Consider the following 24,872-nt stretch of genomic DNA (forward strand, 5'->3'; position numbering starts at 1 on the left):
AAATCTAAACTTAACCTAAATTCCAGACCATGGACGAACACAGGAATAATCCCCTTTAAGGAAAAATTCCTGTGTTCTAACCGGGAATCGAACCCGGGACCTCATGAACTATAGCCAGAAGCTCTGACCACTAGAAGAATAATAAAAATGTCTTCATGAGCCTCTTGATTATCCCTGAAAACTGTTTTTAATATTGTATTGTATTTATTAACATTCCATGGTTGAGTTTAAAGTGGCTTATCTTGGGCTAAGAATACTAAAAAGTAAACAAAAGATATCTGACTGCCTTCATTCCAATGCTCTGATCATTGTTTGTTTGAGTGTAAGGTAAAATTTTAGACATAATTTCTCTTAGATTAGTGCAACCTTTTGCAATCTCTCCTCCCAGTCACCACAAACTGTGATGCTGCACAGAGGCAGAAATATAATACGAGATCTGTAGTCAGTACTTACGAGTAGAGAGATCCTTTAGATTTAATATGTATGACTATCAATTAAAATATACCATATACAAGTGAATACTCTGCACATATTTTTTTTTTTTGGAACTTAGTGAAGAAAAACTGGAGTGCATGCATTATTTGAAATAAGGTTGGTACTGCTCCACCTCAAACACATTTTCTTTCCCCAAATTTGGGTGCATCGATTATTCTATGGTGCGGAGTATTCACGTAGATATGATGTATTTTTAAGTGAAGATCAGTATATTTAAAAAGGACACATTTTTTTCCACCAAGCCATTTTATTAACAATAAAGAATTTTCTCGAGACTGTTTTACAAAAATTATAAAATATTATTTCACAAAAACAGATATTTCATACAATCCAAGCACTATACTTCTTTATTCATGTAATTCTATAATGCTGAGTCTCATTGAATGAAGTCACCATAGACATTGCCATTAGACATTTTTAAGCATTCATTCGTAAATTACAGTTTTACTTGTCTGTACACAAAGAGTCCCAGAGTTCCATGCATTCTTTTTCAAAATTAATATGTATCTTTAATGTCATGCCAATGTGTAAATAGTTGCATTTATTGTTTTCTATTGGCCAGATCACGTCTAGAAATGGTGTTATTTCTGGTGTTCAATTCCTTAAAATCCAATTAATATACCAATACAATAAATATTACAGCAAGTCATTAAGTATCAGGAATTTTATTTTAAATTTCATGGAGATTTATGTACAACGAAAATTTGTATTTCCGGACACAAAATGGTTCCTTAGCAATACACCATAAACATCGTGTATGATGATCGAGCAGTATGCACCTGTGCAGTAGCTTGTACAATATGGCCGCTCCACTGTTGACTTGCACTGTAGGCAAGCAATGAAGCGTTATTAGTTTTTTGTGATCAGAAAGAGTGAAATGGGTCCTGGGTGAACCAATATGAACCAGAGTAAAAGACAATTGATGATGTGAAAGCACATGTTGTCTCCAGTCAAAAAAAAAAAAAAATCACTAGAAAAGTCATGCTGATGCTCTCTTGGGATATCAATGACACTTCCAGGAAAAAGGTCAAACTGTGAATAGTGCTCGATACAGTGACATATTGGTAAGCAAGTCGAAGCCCACCATATGATCAAAACACTGGAGACTTCTCTCAAAAGGAGTACTGCTGCTTTACGACAATACCCACTCTCATATGGCTGCATATATAATGGATATAATATGTGATCTGAAATTTGAGGTGTTGAAACTTCCACCATACAGTCCGGACTTGGAACCATTGCACTTTCACTTGTTTGGACCTTTGAAGAGCATTTGCAGGGTCAGAAGTTTGCAGATGATAAGGTAATGGAGGCAGTGCAAAGTTGGTTACAGGTCACACCAAAAACCTTTTTTTCTTGGGGACATCTGCAAACTCGTGAACCAAATGCAATACATTGATAGTTACAGGACTCAATGGAGATATGTGTATAGAATGAACAACCTTAGATTTCCCAAATTAATCTTATCATATACACCAAGAGGTCATCGACTTCCTGGAAGGCCTAAAAAGATTGCTACAGACTGTAATGGGTCAGTGAGGACCAATACTTGGGTGTCAATGACGATGATTATTATTATTATTATTATTCCTTTATTAAATATATATCCCATACCACATATTTACATGAATATTTATGATACAATTACTGTGTTTAATCTGAAATGGTTTGTTGGAGAGCCATTAGTATGGGTTTGTAACAAGAGGAATAAGAAATATAATTAGAGTGATCAGAAGTTCTGCTCTTCACATACTTTTTTTTTAGTCACTTCCCATGGCCCGCATAAAAGCTTGAAAACTATAAATATTCTGCTTTTTAAGTTTATCCTGCTAAAAGTTCTACGAAACAAAATTTAAAGCCAAAGTTCTATGCTTTCTATTCTCTGAGAGAAAATAAGTGAACAGAAATTGGCTGCTTCTGAAGGCTGTTCTGTAATCCACACTGTACAACATAATCAAACATTTCGGTCAACAGGCCACACATCTACATTTCTGCAGAAGTATTTTTCATCCAAAACTTTCAAGTGCAAAAACAAAATGTGAGGCCATTGTGACTAATGTCATCAGTCCACTTGAAATGTCTTAAGCGGAAAAGAACTTGAAAAAAGTGAATTATGTTAGCTGTGTGTACAGATTCCTCAAATCAAAAATCTACGAAACTTTGTTCCCTTTTGGTTTGTTACTTTGATTACAACAGTGCAGTTCACTAAAGATAAGTTTCCTGAAACCATGTGACTCTCAGTTATTCAATCTTCACTAGATGATGATATTGCTGAATCTGGTGAATCATTCAACTGTGTTATAGACGAGCAGTTTGACATTCACTTTCCGACATCAGAATTCATACCTGAAATACCACTGTACTCCACACCTGCTGCTCAATCAGTTTCATCTTCTACAGTTACCAGTATTCAAATTACAACCCTATCAGAAATTATTTTAAAAACAGTACTGAAAATTTACTAATCCCATCTGCATCCAAGACAACAAATCCAAAGAAAAGACAAACCTCTAGCTATGCCAGAAATTAAAAAGATGCCATAAGACATTTTTTCCTGAGTATGGCTGAACTGTTACAGGATTTCCTTCTGAACTACAAATTAAAGCAAAAAAAATGGTACTGGATGTGGTAACAGAGTGCAAAATGGAATCTCTAAACTGGCAATTAGCAGATCTTTCCCTTCCTCTTTTCTCATTACTTCAGATATTGTAAATCCGCAAAAGACACTCACAAATATATAGCGCAATGAGAAAATCACGAAAAAATCCACACAAAACACACAAACAAAAGCACACACGGAACCTGTGGAATGTAAGCAAAAAACTGGCATCATCTTATGAGAGTTGTCAACAGCCCATAACATAGTGCATTAGATCTACATAACGAAACGTGAGTAATTAATTGTATAATTATGATTTGTAGCATAGTTAACTGTTAAGTTTCTATGTACCATTCTCAAGTGTCAATAGAGGATTGTGCTCCGTATGTCTAGATCAAATTGATATCTTAAAAAAACAAAATGTTGGTTTTAAAAGAAGAAAATGAATTGGAAAGTAAAGTATGAAGAGTTATCTAAGAAATATGAAATCATATTGTAAGATAATAATAAAGAAAAGAAAAATTGGAAATCGTAAATAAAAATTTGGCAGACATATTCACACCACACAGTGGGTCAGTTGTTAAATCTGACGGAAAAAAATGTTATTTTTTAAAGTTATGAAATCCATTTGTAATGGTAATATTGCTGAGCAATTCAGTGAGGCAGTTAAATCTGCATCAATTACAGAAATCGATTAACAATTAATCAGACACTTCTCTGTTATTATGCACATTATACCGAGTGGCTTTCCAGTTAATATAGAGAAACTGGATGCATTTGTTTTGAAAACAACAGATTCATCTCAAACTTTACTCATGGTATTTCATGCCAGTCAGAATGCACAAAGTGCTTATACATGGAGGCAGAATAATTAGATCTGCAATATTACCAATTGGAATGCTCTCCGAAGAAGCTCAAGAAGCTGGAAACAAACAAATCAGGAGATACAGAGAAGGACACACACGAAAAACATCGCAACAAGACAACATTAGAGATGTGTTGAACTTTTTTTTATTAAGCCCTAATTATGTGATCTCAAATGCTTCTTTCACACAGAAAAGACAAGAATCTTTGCCTTTAACAGTTTGATAGTAATTAAGCAAACCAAATATTCAGGAAAGGTTACAAGGAAGGAGTGAATACCGTGGTAAAGCAGAGAATGACAGCAATATAACAGCGACGACGACGAAGATCATGGTGATGGTGATTATGACCATGACTATTAGAAGTGTTTAACACAAACTTCGGACATGCCAGTTCTATTTTTTAAGACACTGTGGTAAACAAAGTTATTTTTTATATTCTTTAAGAAATCAAATCACTGGTAACTAAAGAAAGAACAAGAACCGGTTCATTTTGACTTTTATCTAGCCACATTTTGTAATAACATGTTTGTTAATATAATGCCTATCAGATTCATTTGTGACTTCATTATAATTTTTTCTCCTCGGATTTAACATTTGGCCCACTGTTCACCAAGATAAATGAAGATAATTCTAAAAAAAAAAAAAAAAGAGGGAAAATACAGTGGTCTACAGAAGATATTGCCAATGCAATAAATGCCCCAAGGCATATTGCTATTTCGGAGAAAACAATGCTAACACATCCCACACTAAGGAACTGGGCACCAAATTTTTGTAACTTATATCAAGATTTGTCTGTCATCTTTTTATGGAAATCAAATCTAAACATTTATCAGACTTGGAACGGTTAATAGTTTTAACCTTTGGTGAAATGTGTATTTCTGACAAGATATGTATTGATATAAAATATCAAGAAAGGTTGGGACCTCATAAGTGTTGTCAGACTGTAATAGCCCCCAGTTTAGTTGGCTATTGGAAACAGTCTATTTGATTCTGAGAAAGTAATGAAACCGAAAGTTATTTATGATATGGGTTCCGGCAATATGAGGTTTTGGTTCATATTTAAATGTTGGATATGGCATGGAGTGTTTTATGCTGATTCTTTGCTCCCCATCTCCTTAAACTAGCTAGAAATCATTTTCTGGATCACGGATTTCATATCAGTGGTAAATTCATAGAGAAATCACCCCTAGAAATATTATGTAATCATTTAAATTAATGTATTTCACACTTAGATGTAATCTAACTTTGTCTAATATGGCGATGTGCTGCCTAAGGACAATAAATATTTTATTCTATTAATTGTTTCGAATACAGAACTTACCATTGCTCATAAACCCACAAGGTGTAGACTTAAAAGGAAGAAAAACGCAAACAGTTTTGCCTGCTGCTCAACTATTCTGTAATACAATATCTAAAGCCATTGAATATTGCAGAGAAAAGGGTTACTACAAAGATGAAGACAATTAGAGAAAAAAATATTCTGAAATAATCAAGTTTTTCAACTCTTGGTTTGATTTAATGCAAAATCAAAGTCATTCACGCTCTAATGCTTTTGGTGTAGATAAAAAAAAAAAAAAAAACAAATGGCTTTGTTAAATAATATTACCTTTGTAGTATCAGCAATACTTGTAGGTAGCCACAAATCAGTAATCCCCTTTTAGAAAGGAATATTGATTCAAATGTATGAATAGAGGACATAAAATATATTCCAACTTATCATTTGAATCAGGATTTATTAGAGAATTTTTTTCATAGATTCGTGGAATGAGGAGAGGACAAATGATCACTCTTCTCCTTAGGATTTTAAACACAGATTCAAATGGTATGTCATGGGTAAGTATTCCTCAGCTATATTTGCCGCAAAACACAAAGGAAAATACTGAATCGTGCTTAGTAAATCCAATAAAGGAATGTGATAAAGACAACGAAAGAAATTATGATTCTTGCCTCTCCAAGAAAACCAAATGGCTTTGTTAAATAATATCACCTTTGTAGTATCAGCAATACATATAGGTAACCAAAAATCATTAATCCCCTTTCAGAAAGGAATATTGATTCAAATGTATGAATAGAGGACATAAAATATATTCCAACTTATCATTTGAATCAGGATTTAGTAGAGATTTTTTTTTCATAAATTCGTGGAATGAGGAGAGGACAAATGATCACTCTTCTCCTTAGAATTTTAAACACAGATTCAAATGGTATGTCATGGGTAAGCATTCCTCAGCTATATTTACTGCAAAACACAAAGGAAAATACTGAATAATGCTAAGTAAATCTAATAAAGGAATGTGATAAAGACAATGAAAGAAATGATGATTCTTGCCTCTCAAAACATTTTGGGGCACATACAAACAGGATAGATAATAGCATGAACGAAGTATATGTAAATGTGGAAAAAGAAATTACCTCCGATTCTTTTGTTGATCTACAATATGATGCCATTCAACTTGAAATGATAGAGTTAACACATTTGTCAGAAATATTGTTGACAATTACTGTCTATGGCCCAATGAAGAGTTTTTTCGAGCAAGAGTTGAATGCCTTACAAAAAAGACATGCCCACTGTTTTGTAAATTAAGCAGACATTGTCAATTTTTGCTCCTGCTTATTTGAAAGCCGCTTCTGCCCACAATGCAGTGAAAGGTTTCAAATGGCAGATATATGGCCCTACAATCCACAAGCTTTCAGCGGAGAGGACTTTTTTGCAGGATCAACTGAAGACAGGGCAGAAGTCCAACCCCACCCGAATACCTGCACAGAAGTATGGGGCATTATACCTTTGGACCAAGAGACTGCAGTGGCTTCTACTGTATCACAAAACCCCGTTAACCAGACTCCAAGAAACCACATTGGAGTTCTTGACACAACCAACACAAATGCCAAGAAAAATGTCAGCCCATTTGAAATCAGACTGTCCCAAAAGCTGATGCTGACCTCAGGTCTTCAAGGAAAAGGAGGTGCCAGCAAGCAGAAATTCTCACTTCAACTCCAGTAAAAAATTTGCAATGACAGCGACTGGAGAAAAATTTTAGGAAGAACAATAATAAACCTAAGCCTACAGAGGGATGTGGAAGAGGGAAACAAATTCCAAAAAGGGTTATCCGGTATGACTGCTTAGTTTGTGGAAAGGACTATATTTTCGTGTGGTTTTACTTTATTTATAGTATGATTTTTTTTTTATATTACTGTATTTGTATTTCTGGTGGTGTGGAAGAGAAGGCCTCACGGCCTTAACTACACCAAAATAAATAAATAAATTACAATTGCTATGTAGATCCGCCTATTGAAGATTGGATTCAGTACCTTCAGTGCAATAGTTGGGCTCATGAAGCATGCATTTCATATGTTGATGCTGATTTCTCCTTTTGTGATAATTGTCAGGACTGAAAAAAAAAAACGGTTTGTCACAGAATTGTGCTTTTATTGTATGATTAATGATGTTAACTGATCCAACTATATAAAACCCTAATAAAACCAGTATTATTATATGGAGCAGAAACATGGACCATGACGAAAGCAGAAGAAAATTCTCTTAGATCTTTTGAAAGAATGATACTGCATAGAATATTCGGTCCAATAAATGACAGAGGTTTGTGGCGAAAGAGATACAATAACGAAATAGACAGAATGTATGGTGAACATAACATAATCGCCGCCATAAAATCCTCGAGAATAAAATGGTTGGGGCATGTAATGAGGATTACAGGGAATAACATCCCAAAAAAGGTATTATTCAGTGAAAGTGGGGACAAAGACGACCTGAACGATCCAAATTGAGATGGTTGGATGGTGTGACAGATGACTTGGCAAGAATGGGTATAAGAAATTGGAGAAGAAAAGTACAGGAGAGAGATGAATGGAGGAAGATTGTTGAAGAAGCCAAGGCCCACTTAGGGCTGTAGCGCTGATGATGATGATGATGATGATGATGATGATGATGATGATGATGATGAATGATGTTAACTGTCAGGCCTGCTTAAATTTAGTTTTTTGTGTAACTGTCATGTATATAATACTTGTGGGATTCAAGAACTGGTAATGGCCCTGCTGTATCGAACCATGTTACACATCAGACTCAAGATATAACAGAACACAATATGGTTGGATAGAACTCATTACAGTTGATGATTAGTTTATTATTACTGTTTTCCTACCTAATGCTACAAAGTTGGAAGGGAAGAAAGTATTGCTTGGAGATAAATTAGCTTACATTTCAACCCAGAGGTTCTCAAAGTGGGACTGAAGCCGGGTGGTCAATGGCGAGTCCTCGGCATCACTTCATTTCACTCTTTTGATTTGATTACCTGGTTGGGTTTTTCCGAAGTTTTCCCCAACCAAAAGGCAAATGCTGGGTAATCTTTTGGCGAATTCTCGGACCTCACCTCATCATTGTAGAAAATTACTAAATTGTAAAACTGTAAAAATTGTAAAATATTGTAAAAATTGTAATTGTAATATTGTAAAATTTTGACTTGTTCCACATCTTAAAGCTTCATTGCTCATGTAAGATCTATGGAATATAATAAATGAATGAATGAATTACATTGCTTTTAACTGCCTGCCACCCAACTTCAATACATTATAATCTCTTGTAGAATTCTTCCGTTTATTTAAGAAGGCATGGAGAAACACATTATTACAGTGGAAATTAGGTTCCATCGTTACCGAAATGTGCTCTAGTAAAAATGGATCTTGCTCCACCTAAAAGGCCTGATGGGGAAAAAAGTTAAATTGAAAAGAACCTTAATTAAAAGGATTTAAAACATGTGGAATAATACCATTAAACCAGGGTAAAGCACTGTCCAAGCTTCCACAGGAAGAGTACAATGTAACAGAAAATGAAGCGAATTCAAGTTCAACTGAATTTTTAAAAGAGCAAAAGTTTAGTTCTGCAGTAAGCAGACCATGTCTGAATAATAAATTGAGAGTTGAACCAGGGAAGAGCATGACTTCACAACAGATACTGGATCTGGAATTTACTGCCTTTTTGCAAGATATCTGTTTCCTCTACTCTATTCCAATGGAACTGCAAAGATCAGTAACTAAATTGAATGAAATAGGGAAAAAATATAATCTGAAAATTTCTGGTGGGAAAACTAAATCCATGGCAATGATAGGGAAGGAACAAAGAAGAGTTAAAATAGTTATTGATGGAGAAATTACTGTATAGAACAAGCTTCAACATTTAAATATTGGGGTCAAAAATATCGATTTTGAATACCAAGGTAGATGTTGAAGAGAATATTGAAACATACAATAGATTAAATAGATGTATACAACGTCATTTTAGTAAAAACATGATGGAAATAAAACAAAGACTCCACAATATTATATCAAAACCAGAGTTGATGTACAGTTGTCAAAAAAAAAAGTGGCCGCACTCGTGAACAGTGAATATTTTCTAAGTCCACTTCAGGTCACGGCGATGTTACACAATGCATGTGCTTTTAGAAGCAGTTGCGGAACCATGGAATCATTCCATATCTGCGCCTTGTAGACCAGCGGTAGAGAGCTCGCTTAATGATTTGAAGGTTGTGAGTTCGGGCCTTGTTGAAGTTTTCATTTTATTTTTTAATCGTTCTTTAGCGATATAAATACTGCATTATTCGAATTATCATTTATATTCTGTTATCGTTCTTTATCAATATGAATAACATTCAAGTTATTTATATTTTATCATTCCTTTAGCGATATATATATATATATATATAATATTCAAGTTATAATTTGTTATATTCTGTTATCGTTCTTTAGCGACGTGAATAATATTCAAATTATCATTTGTATTCTGTTATCGTTCATTAGTGATATAAATAATATTCAAATTATCATTTGTATTCTGTTATCGTTCGTTAGCGATATAAATAACATTCAAATTATCATTTGTATTCTGTTATCGTTCGTTAGCGATATAAATAATATTCAAATTATCATTTGTATTCTGTTATCATTCGTTAGCGATATAAATAATATTCAAATTATCATTTGTATTCTGTTATCATTCGTTAGCGATATAAATAATATTCAAATTATCATTTGTATTCTGTTATCGTTCGTTAGTGATATAAGTAATATAAATTTAATGTTAGGTTTACAACAATACAGCTGCTAATATGAGTGTTAGTTTTTTCTTCTTTTACTGTTATATTATTACATTATACTATCCTGTAACATAATAAATTGGAAAGGTGTCACGAGGATTTGAGCCTGATACGTTGACATTTCAATTCCGAATTTCGCTACGTCCGACGTTTCTATGTTCTTCCGACTGAGGTATGTCATTTACCTGGTATTAACATAATTCAGCGCATTATCAGAAACACTACAACTGAACATTCATTTCAATTATATTCTGAATATTTAATAATGATATAAAAAAGTTACGTTTATGACAATAATATTTGTAGTTGTAATACCAACTGCAACAGCAACATTGTTAACAGCAGCAATGATTACGGACGTATTGCGTGGATACAGTTCAATACAGATTTTTTAAAACAAATTACGACACTGAGGTCGAGATTATAAAATAATTATATTCTTAACTCTGTGGACTTCATGTTTGAAAATGATAGTTATTAATAAGACTCTAACAAGTATTTATATTATTATTTCCTAATTGAGAAATATATATTTTTAGTATAATGAATGTTTTGCTGTATTTTAAGACCTAGGTAGAGGCTAATTCTCTGAGGAAACCACGACGCCATTTCTGCCTGCGACTTTGACTGACATGGCTCAATGAAGAGGTGCAGGAACGAATGAAAGTATAATACGGGCTGTGGTTCATCTGGGTTTTTCGGCATCCGAGGCAGGTAGGCATTTCAACGTTTCAGAAAGAACAGCCCGGAGATGGGTGCAAAATTATCAACGCTCCGCAATTTTTGGCCGAAAAGCTGGGGGTGGTAGAAGGAAAATTTCAACACCACAACAGGACGCCAGATTAGTGGCAGAGGTTGAAAGGAATCCCTTTCATACCGCTGCTACTTTGAAGGCAGTTGTTAATTTCCCTGGCTACGACCAGACCATGAGAAATCATTCAAGGGCTGCCAATTTGAGATCTCGATGTGCCATTCCTAGGGAAGTTCATAAGGAAGAGCATATAGAGAAGCGTTTAGTCTTTGCAGTGGGAAATGGTGATCGGGATTGGAAAAGAGAAATCTTTTCTGATGAAGTCACCTTTTCTACTACAAAGGAAGAACCCACTCTTGTATATCACCCTCCTGGTACCCGATTCGACCACTGATACACTGCCATGCGTGCATGCAATGGTAGAGTATCTGTGTCGTGTTGGAATTCTTCAATTTCAGCAGGATAATCATCCAGTCCACACATCTCAATTGATTCGGGACTGGTTTGCGAGGAGACAGGATATTGAATTGATAGACTGGCCTCGTCACTCTCCGGACTTGAACCCTTTACAGAATATATGGGCACAAGTAAAGAAGCATATGCGGAAAAATTGGCCCAATCCCCCTCCAAGACACCCTGATGATTTGTGGAAGCTCGTCCACGGTCCCTGGGATGCCGTGACTGAGAACAGTCGGTATTTGAAAACACTACTCGATTCCATGCTCACTCGACTGCAAGATGTGACCAAGATGGGAGGAAGATGGACTAAATATTGAATCGTGGCTTTTTTTTTTTTTGTTTTTTTATTTTTTTGAACTTTTAATTGTTTTAATTTCTTAAGGCAGACGCCTGTAAGTTTGTTTTGTTTATGCCACGAAAGATATTTTTGTTGAGAATATAATCTTTCTTTCCATTTACAGCCATAATGTCATAATAAATAATGACACAGTCGCGGCATAACACATTCATAAACCTGATGTTAATTACTAAAACAGTCATAAAAGAAACAGAAACAATTATATTTTCTCTCTCTCCTAAAAAAAAACATAAAAAGCATTAGGTTGCATTCGAACATACGACCTTACGAACACTTGCCCGAGACGCTACCATTACGCTACAGATTAACCCACAAAAACTTTCATTCTGACTGTAGATATCAGGCCACGTGGTCCAACAACATGTAACATCACCTGTCTCCGAATTGTAGCAGAAATACCCGAAGGGAACTTTGTGTCTAGAGAGCGGCCACTTTTTCTTTTGACAACTGTACTTTTGTGAAACGTGGACACTAAGAACCAGAGAAAGGACAAGATTGAAAGCAGCCCAAATGAGGTTTTTACGACCATTGTTGGGAATTACTAGAAGAGATAGGATTAAAAATACTGTAATAAGAGAGCAATTGATGGAAGAAAACATTATCGAAGAAATACAGAGGTATCAAAAACGCTGGAAAGAACATGTCCTATGAATGCCCCCTTTAAGGTATAAGGTATCCACAGCAAGCTCTGCTTTATAAACCTTCAGGAAGAAGAAGTGTTGGACAACAAAGGAAGAGTTGGAGCGACCAGTTTAGTTAGCTTCGGAACAGGTCTAGAGGCCTAAACCTTGTGAGGAAGAAGAAGAAGAAGAAGAAGAAGAAGAAGAAGAAGAAGAAGAAGAAGAAGAAGAAGAAGACTCTATTCCAACTTTCATATTGGATTCAATTCTTTTTTCAATATTGTCATACTTTCCAACTCTTAAGAAGCATTCTGCACTGTAGCAAACTGCGTAACACCTGCCAACAGTACGGGAATTGCAGATCAGAATAACACAAATCCTTAATTAACCACCACCAGAAGAGAGTTGCTTTTAGTGAATACCGTCTCACTGTGGCATCGCAGGAGATGAAGTAGCAGACCAATTAGCAAAAAAAAGTACGTAAATTACTCAACTGTCAGTGAAATAAATCTCCTCCTACACTGTCATTTCTCTTATTCGTTCAAGAATAAAGAACACCACACACAACTACTTGAAAGAAATATAAAGGCCACTTTAAAAATTTTTAGCAGTAGTTAAATGGTAAATCTGGCAACAATGAAACCACTTTTACTTGAAAAAGAGATGTTTTGAAGCCATAAACCCTCTAGCAGATTAGACAGATAAACTGTTTCCGTGGGGGTGTGGACCAGAAACCAGATTAGTGACACACTTACAGGCAAGTATGATTTTCGTGCCATGATTTATTATGACTTCAAAAAGGACTTAACTGTGGATGTGTCACTAGTTCTTGACAAGTATTTTTTGGTGACTCTGCACCACCTTGTGCAACCATCGGCAACTGAGGAGCAAACATGGAAAACGGTATAAGTGCCTCCGAGATCAAATTTTGTTTTTGTCATGGAATGTGATATAGCCTTTGTAGCAGCGCCAATGTCATAGTAATGAATATATATGTGCCAATCATCCTTCCATATAGTCAAATGAGTGCATTCTAGATGGCACACGATATAAGTCTCGTAGTATAGTGCTGATGAACGATATAAGTGCCAGCTAGTGTACCGTATGTTCTATGGAGGATTACTCGCTGTGTTGATCTGCAGTGAATGTAGCGGTTCTGTAGCAATTATCATGGATAATAACAGGCCACTAACTATAAAAGTATTTAAGGCAAAGAAGTGTTTAGAAAATAGGAAACTACGGCAGCAAGGTGTGCCATACATAACTGCTACGGGAGAGGGTTTGTAAAGCCATGGTTCCTGATGAAATGCAGGACATTGTAAGGTCAGCCAGAATTAAAAAAACCATTCAAAATGATTTCAATGAAATCTGAAGACTTCTTGGATGTGGCTTCAGAAGCTGATAGGACTCTAAATGCGTTAACATTGCGCATTACTCAAGTATCATGGGTCTGAGTTGCTTGTGATCATCCAACATTGGTCCTTGATTCTGAACAGTGGAAGACATGTCAGGTTCTAAGAAGAGGACGAACACTGCAATCTATTACAAATCCGGAGAAGTTTTCTACGCTGATGCCTAAGAACTCTTTAAAGGCAGAAATGAAGAAATACCTTCTGGCAATCCTAGATTTCATGGACACTAAGTACCATGGTTTTTATAAGGACCTGTGCCAGTAAGAAAAACAAACAGTTTCTCATGCTTACAAATCAGATTGTTAGTGTTCTACTTTTTAATATTCACAAATCACTCAACTGTTTGTACGGTTCTCAAGGAAATTATACATGGCACTTCTATCGTTGTCAGACTTTGATAATGTGGGAGCTAGTTACACTACATAGTATTGTCAGTAATGGGTTGTTTCACAGCTCAATATGTTTGGAGGGAACTTAATTGGATGTTGAGACACTTTATGTTGAGAAAATTAAATAGTAATTGCAAGTATACAGTTTTTTGTGTTTTCCCAAATGTCATTTGGCACATATACCGTTTTCCTTGTCCAGTCCACAATTGGTTTCGGGAGTTTTGAAGAGGTCAGTAGTTGCTTGAAGATGAACCTTGTGCGTGCCAACCACACATTGCAATGACTCCCGAAAATGCTGAAGCTGTACAGAAGATGACAGTAGAAGACTCACATGAATCACGACATTGGATCAACAGGTATAAATACCATCTTGAAGGATTACTTGGAAGTCACAAAGCATTGTGCTTTTAAGTGCTCCATTTCCTGGAAGAAGAGCAAAAAGCAGCTCATGTAGAATAGTGCTGTTTGAAAAATATGAGAATGCAGCAAGCAGGGATACTTACAGTACCTATCATAAACACCCTCGTACTATTACAGAACGCTACATAAAATCGGAATATATTGAAAGCAAAGGAACAGAAAACATTGATTATAAGGATCTCAGCAATTTTTTGCCCATTGAAAATATGTATTTTGGTGTGAAACCTGTCATTTCTTTGAGAACCAAAAATCTCCAAGCACAAGACATAAAATTATTCAGACTAAGGTGTATAGAATTCTACATAGTCACTTCATCAAATATTTGACAGATTTCCATTCTCAGATCCAGTAATGAACGATTTACAAATTCTGTATCCCTCAGTAGACAAGGAGATGATCTTTCATGTCTCCTCTTCAACATAGCCTTGGAAAAAGTTATTATGGACGCTGAGATACAGAGAGACCACACATATTTACCAAGTCAGTACAATTACTTGGATATGCTGACGATATAGATATAATTGGCAGATTCTTTTCCACAATCTCAGAAGCTTTCCTTGCACTCGAAAGAAATGCTAAGAAAATGGGTTTATCTGTTAATGAAAAGAAAACTAAATACAAATAGAACTGATGTAAAAATAGGAGGATATACCTTTGAATTAGTACACCAGTTCACTTACTTGGGGTCCATAGTCCAAATGAACAATGATGTTACGCAAGAAATCAAACAATGGGTCAAGATGGCCAATAGATGTTATTGGTGGTTGGACCTCAACAGAAACAATAGCAGATTGGTACTCCCATTGCAGGAAGTCTGCGCTGACTACCTTGGAGAACTGTGTATCGGCAAAGACTTCCAAATAGGAGGACCACAAATGACTGTACAAACTGATGAGACACTTGTCGGAAAAAGGAAATATGCAGGAGATCTATTTCAAGAAAGATTACTAAGATTTCTAAACAGAATATATCTGACTGCCACTTTACCGGAAGAATGGAAAAATAGTGTAATTATTCCCATATATAAAACAGGAGATAAACAGAATGTTGAAAACTATAGAGGGATTAGTATCCTCAACACATGTTATAAGATATTTAGTAGGATTTTAAATGAAAAATTAAAAAAACATGCTGAAATTTTCCTTCTGGAGTGTCAAAATGGCTTTAGAAAAGGAAGATCATGTGTAGATCCATTATTTAGTATCAAACTATTGTTGGAAAAAAGAAGAGAATTTAATTTAGAAACCCATATAGCTTTTATTGATTTTGTGAAAGCTTTTGATAAAATCCGAAGAGACCTTTTATTCGACATATTACAAGAAAAAAATATTCCAAATTTGCTATTCCAAAATATAATAGAAATCTACACGGACAGCAAAATAAGTGTCAAAATAAATAACTGTATATCCGAAAGAAAATTAGTTAATAATGGAGTTCGACAAGGTTGTCCACTATCACCAACTTTATTTAATATTTATATAAATGAAATTATTTTAAAATGGAACCAAATCTACACATCAGGAATCAAAATAACCAGTGCTCTAACATTAAATACCTTACTCTATGCCGATGACCAAGTCATAATTTCCAATTCAGAGGATAATTTACAAAGAGGATTGTATACATTAAATGAAATATTAAAAGATTTTGGGATGGAAATTTCAGCACAAAAATCGAAAGTAATGGCATTTTTAGGACAAGACCCAGTGAGAAGTAAGATAATACACAATAACCAATGTCTCGAACAAGTGCAAAATTTCAATTATCTGGGTTGTGAAATATCTTATCAAAATGAAAAAGATGTGAACAAGAAAATTACCAAATTTACACAAATTCTAGGAATAATAAACAATACATTAAAAGCTAAATTAGTACAAAAATCTACAAGAATAAAAATATATAATACACTAGCATTACCCACCCTTCTATACGGAAGCGAGATTTGGACATTAAAGAAAAAAGACATGAACAGAATCAAAGCAACGGAAATGAAATTTCTCAGGAGAACAGCAGGATATACTCTTTTAGACCGAAAAAGGAATGAAGAAATTTTAGAACAATTAGAAGTAGAGTCAGTAAAAGAAAAAATCAGCAGATACAAATTCAATTGGCTAGATCATGTAAGAAGAATGGAAAATTCAAGAATCCCAAAAATTATGATGCAATACAAACCTAGAGGACATTGTCGACCAGGAAGACCGTTAAGAAGACTGCTAGATGGGGCCGAAACAGGTCTACAGAGGCCTAATTCGTGAAGGATGATGATGATGATGATGATGATTAATCTAATGTGCTATTACTCCCAACAGACCCTATAACAGGCGCCCACACGCAATCCATAGAATCCACTTGGTGTCACATGAAAACATCTCTAACAAAAGCAAAAGGCACCAAGGATCTGTGGAGCCACCTGTGTGAATTCCTATGGAAGAGAAACTTAAAATCACAACCGCAGTTCCCCCGACGCCTATTCAGCCTTCATACACGACATTCAGAACCTATATCCCGTCCTCAAACAGTCAAAACCACATACACAAACTACACCTACAACTTCCGAACAACCAGGCCCAAGCACATCCCATTCATCGCAATAAACAAACACACACACACAGCAGTTTCTCCTCCATACGAAATACGACAACATCTCCAAGGTACGTTATCTACTCTTATATAAATCAACTAACATACGAATAAACTAACCCTAATCTAATCAACCCCTAACATCTAACCTTCTACAAATACACACACCTAAACTGACGTCTAACCTTTCCAAAAAAAACTCCTAAACTAACATTTTTCAAATACACACACCTAAACTGACATCTAACCTTTCCAAAAAACCCTAAACTAACATTTTTCAAATACACACACTTAAACTGACGTCTAACCTTTCCAAAAAACCCTAAAATGACGTCTAACCTTTCCAAAAAAAAACCCCTAAACTAACATTTTTCAAATACACACACCTAAACTGACGTCTAACGTTTCCAAAAAACCTAAACTGACGTCTAACCTTTCCAAAAAACCCTAAACTAACATTTTTCAAATATACACACCTAAACTGACGTCTAACCTTTCCAAAAAACCCTAAACTGACGTCTAACATTTCCAAAAAAACCCTAAACTAACATTTTTAAATACACACACCTATACTGACGTCTAACCTTTCCAAAAAACCCTAAACTTACGTCTAATCTTTCCAAAAAAAACCCTAAACTAACACTTTTCAAATACACACACCTAAACTGACGTCTAGCCTTTCCAAAAACCCTAAACTAACATCTTTCAAATACACACACCTAAACTGACGTCTAACCCAATACTAACATGTAACTTATCACTAATCTATGTCAAATTTCTTTAGTCTAATATCTAACTAATCAACGATATGTGGAAACCAGACTTAAATAATTTAGCGTTCTTATACACTTCAAACTCCCCATGACGTCAACTGACGTCATCACATTCAATCTGTGTACACCATTCCTGACAACAGTCAATCCGTGTACACAGCTCTACTAACACCATTCCAGATAACAGTCAATCCGTGTACACAGCTCTATGTAAAGAACATACAACAAGAACCAACGTCATTACACAAGCCGTCAGTAAAACAACAAAAGCTTAAAAGGTACATAAAGCAATATCACCCACTAAGATAAAAAATAATCTGATAGCTACATTATATTCGCAACACGAAAATGGCGTCCCATTACAACCGTCTCGTAACCTCTGTACCATAACATAACCACGTTCAATATTAAAATATACCGTGTCGAAAGCACTTTATCCTCGTAAACAAAATACGGTTATCAATATTAAGTAACTATTAAATCAGTACAAAGTACCATAATCCCAATTTGGCGCTGCCCCTGTACAGAAGCGCATCACAGCTATTCATTCTAATTCAGAGTATGCTTACATCGAGTGTGCTGCTGTACATATTAGAGAGGTGCTAAAGAGGGACATAAAAGAATGTTGGAATGAGCAATGACTCATTAGCAAAACTGGATCCCTAACCAAGAAACTTATTTCCCAACTGTATTTGACCGACTCGACAACCATAAATTATCACTAGATTTCATAGTAATGCAATTTTTATCGGGGCATGGGAAGTTCAAAAGTTATTTTCAGAGGTTTTAAATTGTAACAGAGAAAGGACATCAATGTGTATGCGAAAAAACATTACAAACTGTGGAACATCTTCTGTTTAAGTCTAAAGTGTTTAAACATAGAAGATTTGCATTGATATCACATCTCTCAGAATGTAATATTGTTTATGCCTGTCCTCTGTCAAAATTATTTTGCAAAGAATGCTGCTATAAAGAGTTTGTTAATTTTTTAAGATTCATTTCTGTAAGATTGTAGACATTTGTATATGTACAGATTAGTCTTTGCAGAAAGTATTAACGTGTTTCTACAATTAATACTGTATGAATTATTCTCATAGAGTATTATTTTATGCTAGGTAGGCCTATATCATATGTATGTTTTCAATTGCGTATCAAAGTATAAAGGCTGGTTCACAATAAACCGGGAACGGAAATGACGAGAACGAGAACGGAAATAATGTTAAAATAAATGTATTTCAATTTGAGCATTCACAATAGTTAATAAACCGGGAACGGAAACGAGAACAAGAACGGAAATAATGTTAAAATAAATGTATTTCAATTTGAGCATTCACAATTATTGTTAATAATGTTAAAATAAATGTATTTCAATTTGAGCATTCACAATAGTTAATTGTGAATGTTCACATTTACATATTTTAACAATATTTCCGTTCTCGTTCTCGGTTTATTGTGAACCAGCCTTAACCCTAACATACTTAATGGTCACGGACATGACTTAAATATTCTGTAATTATTTCCCTCTAGTCATTCACCATACTGCCAACTTCTCTCTTGATAGTTTCTCGTACTACATCAACAGCACCTTTGCCATGAAAAGTTGCGAAGAAATGCCACTTAAGAGGCAAGTTTAAAAGATACTAGAGATGCAATTAACTGCTGCGAACAATCAGTGAAAGTTACCTAGAGAAAAATAAACAAGTGGATGTAGTATTTGTGAACCTGGAAAAGGCTTTTGGTAAACTGAAATAAACTTATGGGAATTTATTATCTGCAAATAGGTCTAATTAAACTATTTTAGCAACAAAACTTAAAATAATAAAAATATTTTGACAGTACCTTATTAACTTACTTGGAGACAAGTTCACTTGCTGTTCAGTTTCTACTCCTTATATTTAAGGAGTTTTTGTTCATCAATGTTGGCAGTTTTCCTTTCAGATTTCTGACTGGCAATGTCTCTGGCAGCACTCTTTTTCATCCATTACCTTCATACAGCCCTAGTTATTAATAAAAATATTACCAAACACTTTAACACACTTTCTAGAATTTTTTTTCAATGAACACTACATTTACATACATAATTCCAATTGCTAATAATGTATTCATTCATATGTTATGCCTGAAGTATCCACTACATCGTGGTGATTTTCTAATTTTAAAAACTCCTGGTCATAAGCATTATTAATAATCATCTGAAATGGTGCCATTGAAAAGAAGTGTTTGCAGTTTCTTCGGGACACGAATTTGAAATCAAATCAGCTAGAAGATTTAAAGAACAAGGTGAGTAGATCAGGTCTGAGATGGTTATGGGAGGAAATTGGAGTAATGAAACTACGAGATAGGAATAATATCAAAATCTCAAAGAATTAAGAACATTAAGTAAGTATACGCACATTAAATCATCATGGGAACAAGAAGAATATGTCAGAATAAATAATAGGAAAGTGAGGATGGGCTTAGCTTGGTGGAGACTAGGAATATGGAAATTGAAAAACAGGAGGGGTACCAGAGAGAAGGATATCTGCCCCCTTTGTGGCATGGGAGAAGACGCGTTCCATATAACTTATTATTAGAATGTAAAGTAACAGACAATACAAGGAAAAAGTGGATAAATAATAATTTTTGAATATGAATAGACATGTAGCATATAAGAAAATATGTAATATAACTAATATAAGAGAGTTAAATAAATTGGGCAAATTTTTAATGATAGTGAAGATGAAATGGGTAGAGAAAGTTAAAAGTAATGGTGTATTAAATTGATCTTGTAGTGTGTATGTGTGTGTGTGTGTTTTGTTTTTGTTTATTTTTTTTTAGTTGAGAGACTTGGCATAGATGATTAAAATTGTAAAGTAAGGCAGATTTGGGGTAATATAGAATCGCAACAGGTCTGTCTTACAGATATATGATAGATGAATAAATACGAGGGGGATCCAGGAAATAACGACCATTCGCGCATACCCGCCACGCAGCTGACTCCCCTTCCTTGTTTGAAGGTCAACTGGCTTCCTTAACATGTGTTCTCATAATGTTGTGAGTACTGGTTGCAACAAGTCGCCATTGTGTTACTTCAAAATGAACGACGTGATTGATAATCCCGCCGACTGTGAGGTGAGGAGTGTGATTCGATTTTTGAATGCCCGACATTTGAAACCTGCAGAAATTTACCGGCAATTGAAAGAAGTGTATGGTGATACTGTAATGAACGAAAGAAATGTGAGAAAATGGTGTGAAATGTTCAACAATGGGCGAACAAATGTCCACGATGAAACTCGACCCGGACGCCCATCACTCATCACAGAAGACCTGAAGACTAAAGTGAACGACAGAATCTTGCAAGACAGGCACACATCACTCGACGAATTGCATATTGCCTTTCCTGACATTTCTCGTTCTTTGCTTGGTGAAATTGTGTCGCAACATCTTGGCTACCACAAAATCTGTGCCCGCCCGCACACTGCTGCTTCAACTCGAGAATTGCTGGAACAAATTCGGTTGGGAAATCTTTGATCATCCACCCTATAGTCCAGGCTTTGCTCCTAGCGATTTTCACCTTTTCACTAAGCTGAAAGACTTTCTGGGTGGTACGCGTTTTGGAAGTGATGAAGAGTTGAAGAAGACAGTGAACACCTGACTTAATGAACTGGTGGCAGAGGAGTATAACACGGGAATTCTAAAGCTAGTGAACAGATACGACAAATATTTAAATGTAGGTGGTGATTATGCAGAGAAGTAAAGGAAGCTTCAGTTATGTAACAGACTTTGTTTTTTCAAATAAATATATATTTTTTTAATTATTACAACAAAACGGTCGTTGTTTCCTGGATCCCCCTCGTATATCATATCATATCAATTAAGAAAATATTTATACTCGCTCTCTTGTATCTCTAATGAATCTCCATTTCATGCTTGTCAAACATAACTAATTATTTTTTTCTAACCATTATTTGTCAGGTGATATGAACAAACAATGTGACGGTGTAACATGAAAAACATGGATAAATTAATGATACAGTTTAACTGATAACTCTGTGAAGTTCACAATTTGAATTAGTTCTGGTACCTATTCAGTGAGAGGAAAGTTAACGGAATTCAGTGATATAATGGATACAGATAAAATATTATTAAGCCTTGCAACCAAAAAACATAAGCCGATCAACAAAAAAAGGCGACCAACCAAACAAAGGGCCATATTCATAGACATTCTTAGTGCGTACTTCCGGTGGATAATCAGCGAACTAACGTTTTTCGTATTCGTAAAGCAGTGTTAGCGATATGATACGATATGAATCCTGTACAAGTAATCAATCGATAGCCGGGGCTAGTTTAGCATGCTTGTAGTGCGGGCTAGTGAAATGTCTATGCATAGCAACCAAACTGACCAACAAACATAAGCCAACCAACAAACAAAAGGCGACCAAAAAATATAAGCCGACAAAGCATCAAACAAAAGCCAACAAACCAACAAAAGCCTACCAATCAACAAAAGGCGACAAACCAACAAAAGCCGACCGAATCATTCTGGTGAAATACTCACAGACTTGTGAACTGTGATGCAGCATTCTGTCAGTCGCAGCCACAGCTGTGGGTCCACTTCATGATTCCGCACAGTGTTGGTCAGACAAATGCTTATATGTGGCACCCACATGCAGCAATCTCACACCCAGGTTCTACATCAGTTCTTTGTACTTGTTGAACCCAAGAATGAAGAAAAGGAGACCTGCAATATGAATAAAATACAGTTCAGATTCCTTTTAAAATTTTAACTGTCAATCTGATGCCTTGAATACCAATAAACAACATACAGTAAAACTTCTGTTATAAGTTTTGCATTTATGCTTTTTCTCAAAAGTTTTTTCTTAACTTCCAGAAAAATTCCTAAACTTTTCTTTTTTTTTTTTTTGGTAGGTTATTTTACGACATCTTAGGTTATTTAGCGTCTGAATGCGATGAAGGCGGTAGCCCAAGGAAATTACAAAAGAAAAAGTTTATAATATAACATAATGTAATAATTTTGTATTATTAGTTTTACCATAGTAATTAAAATTAAAGTAATTGTTAGATATATTTTGTGTAATAATGTAAGCGGTAGCCCAAACCCTTTAACCAGTATACGCCCCTGTAATGCCGGTGAAATGAGTCCGGGGTCCAGCACCGAAAGTTACCCAGCATTTGTTCATATTGGGTTGAGGGAAAACCCCGGAAAAAACCTCAACCAGGTAACTTGCCCCAACCGGGAATCGAACCCGGGCCACCTGGTTTCGCGGCCAGACGCCCTAACCGTTACTTCACAGGTGTGGACCCTAAACTTTTCATGTCGCTTTATTTTGGTTATAGGTTTTCACACTCATACAATCTTATTTTAAACCCCAAGAAATAAGAAAAGTCGTTTATACATACTAAAATAATTTTCATCGAAATCAGGTTTGCCGTGAAAATGCCAGAACATCCGTGTTCTGAAATTTATCCGCCTAAACTAACATAACTTGTCGACGATTCGTATATGCAAGGCATACGAAAAGCACTAACCTAACCTGTCACAGATTCTCGCACTCTCAGCAAACCTCCACTTTCATAGCAATTTTCGGCCTATTTTCGGTGTGAAATTGACATCGGCACTCAATTTCATTTCGTTTATGATATGTATGACTCGACTAGAAACCAAGAATTTAAATACATTTGTAGTTTAATGTAGTAAGGCAATAGTACACAGAAATACCCTTTATCATTTGGTTCCAAGTTTTCTCGCTGAATTGGCTGCTCCTAACCCTTTTGCCTCAGATTGGGTCTTGGAGAAATCTAAATACTGAAATGTGTGAACCAATAAATTCATAATTGGATTTGCAACCAGGGAAACCCAAATTTAATCGTAATTGATCACTCACAATTAAAAATTAAAACACTTCTATAAATAAATTCCATAATTATAGAGGGAATCTAACCGCTAACCCCTTATTGACAAAGTTGGAATAGAATTCAATCATCACTTTACGTAACGCGTATTATATCATACTACTACCAAGATAAACTACAATCGGTATAATGAAGTAAAAAAAACTTAATAAAACATTACACTGCTTACCAAACAAACTCCATTTGAGAAACATGCCTCGACCCAAAGTAGTAGAACCATTTAAACTCCGCCATTCTGTCTGGTATCGAACACTGCCTGCTGGATCGCATCCTATGACCTGTGCCAAGGCTGCGTAAACTGCCTGCTCAATCAAAGTTATTTTGCAGCTATGTGGCACTTTACACACCATTAACATAGCAGGCTGTGTCCATCAATGAATCTGATTGGTTTTCGTAAAGGGCGGGAATTATAATATTAATAAATTATGAGAGAGTGCACTAATGCACTCAATGGACATTATAGTCGGCCTGGGTAGTTTGTAGTCGGTATAGCGCTGGCCTTCTGTGCTCGAGGTTGAGGGTTCGATCCCGGCCAGGTCGATGGCATTTAAGTGTGACAGACTCATGTCAGTAGATTTACTAGCTTGTAAAAGAACTCCTGCGGGACAAAATTCCAGCTCACTGGGGATGCTGATATAACTTTGGCAGTTACGAGCATCGTTAAATAAACCATAATTTAAATTTTTCAATGGAAATTATAATATGTACACTATTTATCAGTTTTTGCTGTACTCAGCTGGCGATTGTCTTCTTTTCTTGCATTTTAAGATGTGATATAGTTCATACTGTACGTCACAAAGCGTGCACATACAATTTTCACTGGAATCATGGTACAGTAAAACTTATTCAAAATGGAATAGCAAGAAACTGAATTGTTTTTCCACATTAGACAAGTCTCCGTATTATACAAATTTTGTAAATATATTACCAGTATATAGTATGTATCTTTTCATGGTGAAACTTGGTCACGCTGGCTGATGTAAACAATAGGTTGGTGTTGACATATTTTTTTTTACACTAAACTGTATTTAATTACTATTTTACATTTTATTACTGTAATAACACTGCATAATTATTTACATGTTTGATCTAGATCATTAAGATTTTTTTTACATTATCTAACAAAGTAA

General features: G+C 35.3%; 1 long non-coding RNA gene across 1 annotated transcript; it reads right to left on the minus strand.

Annotated features, from left to right (window-relative positions):
* Positions 1-728: 728 nt before the first annotated feature.
* LOC138716243 (uncharacterized) lies at positions 729-23,982 on the minus strand. Its single transcript, XR_011336608.1, has 4 exons — positions 23,912-23,982; positions 22,367-22,549; positions 19,682-19,826; positions 729-1,320 (listed from the first exon to the last, which is right to left on the minus strand). It is a non-coding gene; the product is annotated as an uncharacterized lncRNA (long non-coding RNA).
* Positions 23,983-24,872: the final 890 nt, after the last annotated feature.

The sequence above is a fragment of the Periplaneta americana genome, chromosome 16, assembly GCF_040183065.1.
Source record: "Periplaneta americana isolate PAMFEO1 chromosome 16, P.americana_PAMFEO1_priV1, whole genome shotgun sequence".
Taxonomy (NCBI): Eukaryota; Metazoa; Arthropoda; class Insecta; order Blattodea; family Blattidae; genus Periplaneta; species Periplaneta americana.